The following is a 12,543-nucleotide window of genomic DNA, read 5'->3' as shown; positions in this document are numbered from 1 at the left end:
CCAAATCCATTCAGAATTCAATCGGTGGTTAAGAGGTAAATACAACATAAACCCTAAAACCATTATTTCATGTTTATAATTATAAAACCATGAAAACTTGAACATGAGATTTTTGTTTGAAGTACTTTTCACATGAAATTCTAAAACCCTAAAACATGTGATTGTTGTTTGGACTGCTTTTTGCATGAAATCTAAAACCCTAATACCTGAGATTGTTCTATGAACTGCTTTTCATGTGATAATGTGAAACCTTAAAATCGATTATAACTTGTTTCTCATATGGATTGTTGTTTGCTTTGATTAATATGAATTTATGAAATCCTAATATATGATTAACATGAAAATCGAATATAAATGCATGATCACCTTAATATTTCTCTAATAAAAACCGATCAATATATGTGCATGAACACCTAGAATCGCATGATAATCTTTAAAGTCTTGAGATCATAATATTATATGTTTGAAATCGCATGATGAGTGTTTGATCTTATAGAAATCGCATGGTAGGATGTTTGTTAAAACTCGCATGACAATTTGATATGAAAAGAGAAAGTTGTTTAGCATGAAATATGAGAATATGCATAGACTTTTTCCGGGATGATTGTTCGGAGAAAAGGGAACGCGGCTCGGCGAGTTAATACTCGTCTGAACTGATGCGCGGGCTACCTTTCTATCGAACGGTTGGAACGGGAAAAGTAATAAATGGTTTTTATGAAACCTAAGAATAAGCATATATCTTTTCAGATGTCGAAACTCAATAACTTGGATTTTGCTGCCCTTAATATACTTTCTTCCTCTCTCTCTCTCTCTCTATCTCTTTTATCGTTCTTCAATTTTTTTTGTTGTACATCTATATTATATAGTAGAATTTATCATATTATTTTTAAATAAAATAAAATGATTTACACGTTTTCAATAACTTTAGATAGCTATTTGTTTAATAGATCAAATCGATATGTGCATTTATAATATTATTTTATCATATGTCATATATATTAATATATTTTATTTTCTTTTACAGGAATATGGAAAAAAAATTATAATTATATCAAATTCATATTTTCTTTTAAAATATTTTTTCTTATTATGATGCAAATTCTAACTCTTCACTCTCTAGACTTCTTAATTTTCTGAATATGTAGGTTCGTTCTTTTGTTTAATATTCTTTAATTTTATGGTTTAATGTTCTTTCCTTAATTTTCTGTTTTAATGTTCTTATTATAATTTACTAATCGTATTATGAATATTCTTATTATATTTTACATTTCGTATTTGTTTTTCTTTTAAGCATTTAATTGTACCTAAACAATTACAATATTATATTAAAATATTTACAATCAAGTTTTAGTTATTTTTAAATATGCAATATGAAACTATAAATTAGAAACAATTAATAACAATTAGTATTGAAAAGATATGTCTACATTTTTTTATCATATCTTTATCAACTTGAATTACCTAAAAATAAAGAAATTTTATGATATTAGCATAACTAATGCAAAAATAAAGAAATAATATTTGTAAAACATCCTATAATTGAGCAAACAATATCATTTAATCATGAAAATATTCGCATTAATATTTATTCCCTAACTAGATTTTACCCCGTGGTACACCACGAGTCCATCATTTAACGTGTTTCTCTTATATAGAATTCCAATCGTTTATAATTTATTCTGTTCTAATTAAAATTGGTTTAGCATATTAGTCGAGGTCCAACGGGAGTAATGTATCATTTGCGGTATATATATTTCCGGTTTTGTACTTATATACGAGAAGTTACCCCGTGATACATGACCACGATACAATTTATTATTTTATGTTTTTATATATATGTTTTTATGATTTTGTATTATAAATTGATTTACTTTTTTTAACTTTTAATACAATTAAGGCATTGTTATATATATTTTTGTGTATATGCAATTAAAATAATATTTTTATTGCATTTAATACTAAATTAATATAATGAAACTAAAATTAATAGTCAAGGTTATGTGATTCACACGTGAAACGAAATGATACGTGAAAATTAATCTTATAAATATTTTATAACTAATTTTAAAAAATTTTAAGTTATATTTGTTTGTTTGTTAGTAATGTTTGGTTTGTATAGTGTTTAAAATTTTAAAATTTTATTTTGATTGTTACTTTTCGTATACCACAAGATTACATGTTTTTACATAATATTAATTTAATGAACTTAATTAGATAAGTCTAGTATTCTAATATTGATGGTGTTAGCAGAATAATAAATATTTAACCCGTATTCGTGGGAATAATGATATTCTAAATTTATATTAATAACAATGTAAATCATCATACCTTATAACAAATTCTGTAATATAATTTTATAACCCCGTTTTATGATATTTCTAACCTTTATAAGTTTAAATATTCATTATATTGTAATACATTAATAATTATATTTTTACGGTGTTATATATATGTTTTTTTATTTACCAAATTTATACTATGGTGAATTTCTTGTTTTTAATATAGATGTTACAGTAAAATTTGTCATCTTGTATCAAATTTTAATATTTTTAAATATATTGTCAAATAGGAAGTATGACTAAGTATCAAATTTTACAACACGATTCTGAAGTTTCGCTTCGAACGACTCCGGAACTTTTGTTCAAAGTGTGGCTCTCTGAAGCATGAGAAGAAGGATTGTGTGATTACTCATGCGGATGACCCTGTTTTCCCACCCAATGACGATGGAAATGATGAGGGAGATGACCACCACGGTGAAGACGGAGACACTGATCAAGATGGAGATGATGGGCCACGTCCCGAATCTGATACTAACACGCTGCAAACCATTGAACCCTTTGGAGAGATTCCTGGTCTCCAAATCAAGAACAAAACAAGGGAGTTCATAATCACGGAATCTGACTCAAGTTCCATACCAAGCGCCTTTGAAGATGTGGAGTTAACTGCAGAAAGGGTTAGATATCTTCATGCTAAATTTGCAGGTAAACAAGTTCACTTTGAATCCCCTGTTTCCACTGCAGAAAGAGGAGTTCATAAGAGAAAGAGGGCTGAAGCAGAGGCTTATTACCAAAGATGTGAAGAGTCTGAAGACATGGCGGTCCTGAGCCATATCAAGAAACGCGAGAGGAGTGAGTCTCAGGGTTCTTCCTCTGAAATGAAGTTCGACGGAGGCGCGGGGGGCCCGGTACCCCCACCACCAATATGAGAGTCCTCTCATGGAATTGTCAGGGCGTGGCTGCATCCCAAACGCAATCACGATTGAAGAAACTTTGTAAATATTTCAAGCCTTCTCTTCTCTTTCTGTGTGAAACTCTAAATAATTGTAATGTATTGCAAGACTTATCTATTGTATTAGGATTCAATAACTTATTTACTGAACCTCCACAAGGTAGAAGTGGTGGTTTGGCTATTATGTGGTGTGATAATATCTCTGTAACTAAGATATCTCAAGACAATCGTTTGATTGATGTACATATGCAATATGATAATTTCTGTTTTTACTTGTCTTGTGTTTATGGACATCCTGTTCAAAATCAAAGACATATTCTGTGGGAAAGATTAGAAAGAATTAGCTTAACCCGTAGTGCTCCTTGGATGCTTATGGGTGATTTTAACGAAATTCTTTCTAACTCTGAGAAAATTGGAGGTCCAATTAGAGATGAATGGAGTTTTCGTAACTTCCGTCATATGGTTTCATCTTGTGGTATAAAAGATTTGCGATCAAAAGGTGATAAGTTCAGCTGGGTAGGAGAACGATACCATCACACAATCAAGTGCTGTTTAGATCGAGTCATGGTAAACTCAGAATGGGCTGCTTCTTTTCCAAATGCTGAAGCAGAATTTCTAGACTTCAATGGCTCTGATCACAAGCCTGTTCTTACCACAATAAATATCACAAATCCTGCTTATAAAAAACCATTTCGTTTTGATAAACGCCTTCTTGGTTTAGCAGACTTCAAAAAAACAGTGGCTGGAAGTTGGAATTATTGCAAGACAAGTCCTCATTGTTCAATTTCAGATCAAATAACAAACTGTCGTAGAGCTATGTCTCGGTCTAAACATCAATCTAATATTAATTCAGCCAAACGCATAGACCATCTACAGTTTCTTCTCAACAAAGCTATGGCGAGCACGATCAGATCGCAGAGAAGAATAATTCCAAACCTGCAACAACAATTAACAAAAGCTTACTCGGATGAGGAATACTACTGGAAACTAAAGAGTCGTAACACTTGGTTACATGTTGGTGACAGAAATACTAGCTTCTTCCATGCAAGCACCAAAGCTCGTTATGCAAAAAATTATATCACAAGTATTAAGGATGATGATGATAATATTCACAGAGGAGATACAGATATAGGTTCTCATGCTCAGTATTTTTTCAACAAGCTTTTTTCTACCTCTGGTCATCGAGTCTCTCCGATTGATTTTGGTGATTTTCAAGCTACAGTTACTCCTGCAATTAATGATGACCTGACAAAGGAATTTAGTGATTCTGAGATTTATGAAGCAGTATGTACAATTGGTGATGATAAGGCTCCTGGACCAGATGGTTTGACTGCAAGATTTTATAAAAGTTATTGGGACATTGTTGGGGAAGACATTATAAAAGAGGTTAGAGAGTTCTTTGCCACTTCCTTCATGAAACCAAGTATTAACCATACAAATATTTGTTTAATTCCTAAAATTGATTCTCCTACAACCCTCTCTGACTTCAGACCTATAGCTCTTTGCAATGTTCTTTATAAGATAATTTCTAAATGCCTAGTTTCAAGACTTAAACATCATTTAAGCCTAATAGTATCTGACTCACAAGCAGCTTTCATTCCGGGCCGTTTGATCACTGATAACATTCTCATTGCCCATGAAGTAATGCATTCTTTAAAATCTAGAAAGAGAGTTTCTCAAAGCTATATGGCAGTCAAAACAGATGTTAGTAAAGCTTATGACAGAGTTGAGTGCGAATTTTTGGAAACAACTATGAAACTTTTTGGTTTCTCTGATGTTTGGATAAGCTGGATTATGGCTATGGTTAAATCAGTAAGATATTCAGTTCTAGTTAATGGATCTCCTCATGGCCACATTATTCCGGAACGAGGCATTCGTCAAGGGGATCCTCTTTCGCCGTATTTATTTATCCTCTGTGCCGATATGTTAAGTCACCTTGTTACGTCTAGAGCATCGACTGGGGATTTAAGAGGTATTCGGATTGGAAATGGTGTTCCATCGATAACTCATCTTCAGTTCGCAGATGATTCTTTTTTCTTTTGTCAAGCGAATAGTCGAAATTGCCGAGCTCTTAAAGAAATATTCGAAGTGTATGAATATTACTCGGGTCAGATAATTAACACAAGTAAATCTTTGATCACTTTCGGCTCCCGGGTTTCTGGAAACACTCGTACTCATCTTAAATCAATTCTGCAAATACCTAACCATGGGGGGGGGAGGTAAATATTTGGGTCTTCCTGAAGAATTCGGAAGAAAAAAATCAGAAATGTTTGACTATATTCTGGAAAGAGTTAAACAGCGAACAACTAACTGGAGTTCAAAGATGCTATCACCTGCTGGCAAGGAAATCATGCTCAAATCTGTAGCAATGGCAATGCCTGTTTATACTATGTCTTGTTTTAAAATTCCCCATGGAGTAGTTTCGGAGATTGATTCTTTACTAAGAAAATTCTGGTGGGAGAAAGGCAACAATAATAACCGTGGCATTCCATGGGTAGCTTGGAAGAAACTACAAAAGCCGAAGAAAGAAGGAGGTCTAGGTTTCAAAGATCTTATGATGTTCAACGATTCTTTGCTTGCTAAACAAGCTTGGCGACTTTTAAGATTCCCGGATTCGTTATTCGCACGAGTTATGAAAGCTCGCTACTATAAAGATGATCATATTCTTAATGCTACTTCTAAACCTTATCAATCTTTTGGTTGGCAATCTATTTTATGTGGTCTGAAAATCATTAAATCAGGTTATCGATATAATTTGGGAACGGGTGAATCCATTAGCCTTAATCACGATAACATGATTCCAACACATCCTCCTACCCCTGTGCGTGGCATCAGATCGGACCTTTCGTTACAAATATCTGATCTTATCTCGACTTGGGGTACTTATAAATGTTGAAATACTCATCTAATTACAGACTTAGTGCATCCAGAAGACCAAACAAGATTACTCAATATATATATTCCACAGTCAATCACTTCTGATAAGATAATATGGCCATATTCATCATCGGGTGAATACAATGTCAGATCAGGGTATTGGTTTATTACTCATCATCCTGATAATGTTCATAATCAAACCCTTATCCCTTATGGTTCGACCGTGTTAAAGACAAAGATATGGAAACTACCGATAATGCCAAAATTGAAACACTTTTTATGGCGTCTTCTTTCTCGGGCTTTAGCAACCAATGTTCGTCTTAATACTCGGGGAATGCGTTTAGATCCTACTTGCCTCCGTTGTGGACTTGAAGCTGAAGATATCCACCATATTTTTTTCGGATGCCATTATCCTACTCTAGTTTGGCAGGAATCGAATACTCCTCTAACTTCTCTGTACAATTGTTCCAAAACTACAGAGGAGCATATTTCTGATATTTTACTAATGCAACATGATCTAAATATATCACAGGAAAATAAATTACTTCCTATTTGGTTATTGTGGCATCTTTGGAAGTCAAGGAATGAGTTAACTTTTAACCAAACCAGCCTTTCTAATGTCCAACTCATAATGAAAGCTAAAACTGATGTAACTGAATGGCTTGTGGCGACAACACCTACTCAACCTGCCTTGGTTTCTCCTCCAACGAATCCGACATCTTCCATGACCTGGTGTAGACCAAATTTCCCCTTTGTTAAATGTAATGTTGATGCGGCTTTTGATCCATACACATATCGATCTTCTAGTGGCTGGATAATTCGAGACAATGAAGGTATTTCCAAGTATTGGGGATCTTCTTTACTTCCAAATTCGTTTACTCCCCTAGAAGCTGAGGCAAAAGGACTTCTAGCTGCAATGCAACAAGTCTGGATGAAAGGCTATCGTCAAGTTTACTTCGAAAGTGATTGTTCTGATCTAATTGATATTCTCAATGGAAAACTTTACAATTTTTCGGTTGCAGGAATTATTCTAGATATAAAACATTGGATCGGTTTCTTTTCTGAAGTTTTCTTTGTTTTTGCAAAACGCTCTTGTAATGAAGCTGCCCATCTTTTAGCGAAATTTGGTTGTTTAGATAGGAATTACTATTGTAATGGTGTTTGTCCACCAAGATGGCTGCAGCATCAAATGTATCTTGACAAGCTTAAATCTTAATATAATTCCTTTTTTGTTGAAAAAAAAAAGGAAGTATGACTAAGAGTATAAGAGAAATGTGAATGAATCAAACTGTATACTAAAATGCAAAAGAGTGCTTTACAAAATTATAGTAATTTTTCAATTTTAATGTTTGTGAAATAAACTTAGTGAATAATAAGAATGCTTTAGTTATTCTTACTGTTAATATTGATGGTGTTAATAAAATAATAAAATGACTATTTATCCATAGTTTTATGTTATTTTATATTTATTGTAATAACCCGTAAGGTGACCCCCCAAAAAGTAAGGGAATTTTATATTCTATGCCACTTTTAAAACACAAAAAATTAAAACTACCACTTTTTAACAAGTATTTTCTAGAGTGCCATAATAGATATTTAAAAAGACATAACTGCCCTTATTCATACAGAAGAGACTTCGCTTTTAGTTCAAAAAAATGAATGGGATGGGACATATTATCTGACAGCAAAAAAGTAGCATTTAATAGGGTTGATGTATGTTAATATCCAGAGGATAAATGATTTAATGGGTGATCTACGTCTGAGTTTTAATGGAAGACAAGTAAAAAAAAAATTTCGATGAGTATTAATGGAGGACAAGTAACAGAGAGATTTTCTAGAAGTGGTAGATGCTGAAAAATGAGAAAAACACATTTTCGGTTGTCCATTATTGGTGTCCTCTGCTATGTTGTCTCGTCATACAGTTGTCCATCATTGGTGTCATATGCTATGTTGTCTATAGAGATCCTAAAGATCAAAATTTGTCCATCAATAAATAGCAAATGGAAAGGAAGAATAGTAGAACATCTCACAAAAATATAAATGGTCCATCTCATAGTTTACCTAGGCTGAGGAGGATTGTCTATTGGACTAACTGATGGACATCTTTGATCTGTAGATCCGATCAACATTCTGTAGAATAAATGTCAGAGGACGACTTACGATGGACAAAAAAACTCATGGACAAAATTTGGTATAGATCTGGTCTATAAAAACATACAGTTTTAGAAGAATGCTAAAACATCTCACAAAAATATAAATGGTCCATCTCATAGTTACATGGGCTTAGGACGTTTGTCTATTGGATAAACTGATGGACACTTTATTCTGTAGATCCGATGAACAATCTCCAGAATATATGTCAGAGGACGACTTACTATGGACAAAAAAACTCATGGAAACAATTTGGAATAGATCTGGTCTATAAAAACATACACTGGACGAATTGTAGAACATCTCACAAAAATATAAATGGTCCATCTCGTAGTTTACTTGGTCTGACGAGGATTGTCTATTGAATTAACTAATGGACAACTTTGTTACGTAGATCTGATGAACAATCTATAGAATAAATGTCAACAGACGACTTACGGTGGACAAAAAAAACTCATGGACATAATTTGGTATAGATCTGGTCTATAAAAACATACATTCACGGGGTCCGATGGACAACTCCACCTGAGTTATTTGAAGAAATCGGCTGGAAACGGAGAAATTCTGGCTTGTGATGATTCAGGAGTCGCCTCCATGTTCATCGATGTCGATTGGAAACGTTTCGAGATGTGGTCAAGCATCCATCAGATCTGAAGTAGAAGGGGGTATGATTAATTTGTGTGCAAATAACAGAGGTTTGGTAGAAGATGAACTTGAACTTAGGTTTAGGAGAATAGAGGCTTGGGAGAAGATGAATCTGAAACGTCATACACAAAATTTTTTGTCAAAAGAATTAAAATAAATATGTTATGTTTATTGTATAAAAGCAAAAACTTTTTGTCAGACATCAATATCTCATCAGCTTTAGTAAGTTTCAGATGTTGGGGCTAAAACTGTCATTTGATGTTGCCCTTGTGGCAAGCGGGAAAACAAAACGAGAGATGTGGTAATGGGAAAAAGTTTTGACACTGTTCATGTCATTAGCAACAATTTTCTCAAAAAGTAATAACCCGTCCTACCATATAACCCCGTTATATGATAAGTTAAATTTTATATATGTTTAAATATTTATAATATCTTAAAATTTTAATTAATTTTTATATTTATTAGTTATAATATTAAAGTTATAATATTTTAAAACATAAAATTTAAATCATATGAACCTTTACATATACGTTGATTTTTTTAATCATATGGTACAACAGAGGTCCATTTTTTATAATTAATCATCAAAATGAGTTAATTAGTTTACTGATATGATTTTTTTAGTTAATATAAATATTATGATGTTATATATATGTTGTTGTATTTACCAAATTTACCCGTGGTAACTTTCTTGTTTTTAATATAGATGTTTTGGTGTAATTTTAATAACTAATAGTATTTGTTATTGAATATATGTCGAGGAATTCGAAAAAACTATAAGTATGCGTATTTTTTTAAAACAAAATACACTATAATTAAACCCATATTTGCTAAAAAATATATATATATTATATTTTGATTCATCATTTATATTGCTTAATAAGATTTGGTATTTATGCTTGAAAAATATCCAATATCCATGATCACATTTACTATTGATAATATATATATATATATATATATATATATATATATATATATATATATTTCTTGAACTGAAAAATCTCCAAATGTCATAATATATGGATTGTGTGAGTGGTTCATTCAAGATATGGAAATATAATTACTATGTTGTTTTGTAAATATTTTATTGGTGGCAGTTATTCTTGTAATCTATATTGTAATCTATATATTATACCATTTTAAGCTGGTAAGTATTATTTAGTTAAATTTATATTATTAAAACGGATGTTATGTGTGTATATAATATTTTATAAATAGAAAAAGGTCCTTTCTATGTGAAAATAAAATAAAAATCGAACCATGCATACAAAAATGTTTCTGTGTTAAAGGGAACTAAAAAGATCGTAGAATCTTAGTTGTTGGCTTAAAGAATAGAAGCAAAGTAAAAACTAAAAAAGAAAATGAGGAAGTGAATTATAGCTGTGTTGTCAATGCTCCAGAACTCTTTGTCGTGCTTACTCAGACCTTTTCTTCTAGAGGATAAATTCAATTCACTTTTAATTCTACTCAAACCTTGAAAAGAGAGTTCAAGAGGCGCATGAAAATCTTCTAGCAGCCCAGGGAATTTTACTTTCTTCCCCTTCGGTTTGTAATGCGAGGCTGGAGGAGGTTGCTCAAGGCAAATGGCTAATCCTTTCGAATGCAGAAGAGAGTCTTTTCAGACAAAGATCAAGTATTGGTTGGCTTAGGGATGTCGACTGCAATTCCAGAGGAAAGCTATTAATCATATCCATGCGCTGGAAAATGAGAATGGGGACAGGATTGACTCTCCTCAGGGTATTCAGGACGTTTGCATCCCTTACTTCTCTGATTTATTTGGCAATGATGTGCCTCCTCCTTTATTTATCCAAGAAGACATCACCTCTCTTCTGGATTTCTCTTGTACCGACCGCCAGAGTCAGTATCTTGTTGCTCCTTTCACAAATGATGAGATTAGAGATGCCTTCTGTTCTCTTCCGGAAAAACAAGACGAGTGGTCCTGATGGGTACCCTGCTGAATTTTTTGTGAGTTGCTGGAGTATTGTAGGGGGAGAAGTGACTGCTGCTATCAAGGAGTTCTTCTCTTCGGGCCAGCTCTTGAAACAGTGGAACGCTACTACTCTTGTTTTGATCCCGAAGATCAGTAATGCCTCCAAGCCCTCTGATTTTAGACCAATCTCTTGTCTTAATACCCTTTATAAGGTTATCTCAAAGCTTCTAGCTAACCGCTTGAAGACCTTTCTCCTGGAAGTGATCTCTTCCTCTCAGTCAGCTTTCATCCCGGGTAGACTCTTGTCTGAAAATGTTCTCCTGGCCACTGAAATTGTTCATGGCTACAATAGGAAGAACATTGACCCGCGAGGCATGCTAAAAGTGGATCTCCGGAAAGCATTTGACTCGATAAGGTGGGATTTCATCATCTCAGCTTGATTCAATTAAACAAATCGACCAGTTTAGGAAATCCACCGGAATTAAACCGACTCCACCCTAATTCTTATACACATTAAAGTCTCCTATTAATTTCCAGAACACGGGCGTTACATGATTATTTTCCGAACTATTAATATGAATTCGAATTGATTATTTTTTGAGCCATTAATATGGTTTCAAATTGATTTTAGAGAGATTGTAGGAGAGTGAAGTTAGGGATGTATTAGTAATTTTTTGATTAATCGTGAAATATAAGTTTTTGAAATAATAAGAAAAATTAATGTCAGTGGCATTCTCTCTAAATAGATGGGAACTCGATAAATTATTTCATTAATTGCTGTAAAAATGTTAATATAGATAAAAAAATTATCAAAATTTTAGTTTTTGAAATTAATCATGGACGACGTAAGTACGGGTCTGAACCTAATATTTATTATTAAAAAAAAAAACTACCTGTCTTTAAACTTTACTTCAAAACTAGATTTTAACCCGCGGTACACCGCGGGACGATATTCTAAACTGTATTCTTATTAATTTTGTTTGATATATAAGAGTGTACTACTATATTTTGATTGTTAATTTCTTTGACTTAACCCGTAAACTATTATATGATAATTTATCTTTTATATAATCGTAATTTGATCATTTTAATTAAATAAGTATAATATTTAAAATAATGAAATGATGTTGACATAACATTTTTCGTTTAAATAATATAGTTTCATATTAAAATATTTTTTAGTTATATACTATAGTAGACAACCCGTAAAAACATCTATAGTCATAATTATGTAATTTATAACTTGTTCCATCACATGACCCGTGCTACACAATTACCAATAATACTTTAATACATACATTTTATTTATCAATAAATATACGTTTGTTTTCAAAAATTTATATTGCAACATCTGCGGAAAAAAATTTGTATTATTATGATACATATGTTATATGTAAGAATATAAAATTTAAAAACAAATAAGATCATTTAAAGATATTTAAAAAAATTTCAGTTTATTAGGGAGATATTTTAGGAAATTTTGTTAAATGTAATAAATACTAATTTCCAATTTTGTAATAAATAACCATGGTTTAATTATGTAAATATTATAAAACAAAAGGGTATAACACAAAAGGTACTTCAAAAATATTAATATAGATATTAATATAGATAATCAAATACAATAGAAAAATAATATTTAGAATTCTATTTAAATTTTATAATATATTTTTTAAACCCTCGTATTCAAATGCTTTACCGTTCAAATG

The sequence above is a fragment of the Capsella rubella genome, unplaced genomic scaffold, assembly GCF_000375325.1.
Source record: "Capsella rubella cultivar Monte Gargano unplaced genomic scaffold, Caprub1_0 scaffold_5, whole genome shotgun sequence".
Classification (NCBI taxonomy): Eukaryota; Viridiplantae; Streptophyta; class Magnoliopsida; order Brassicales; family Brassicaceae; genus Capsella; species Capsella rubella.
Note: the sequence above shows the minus strand (reverse complement) of the source record.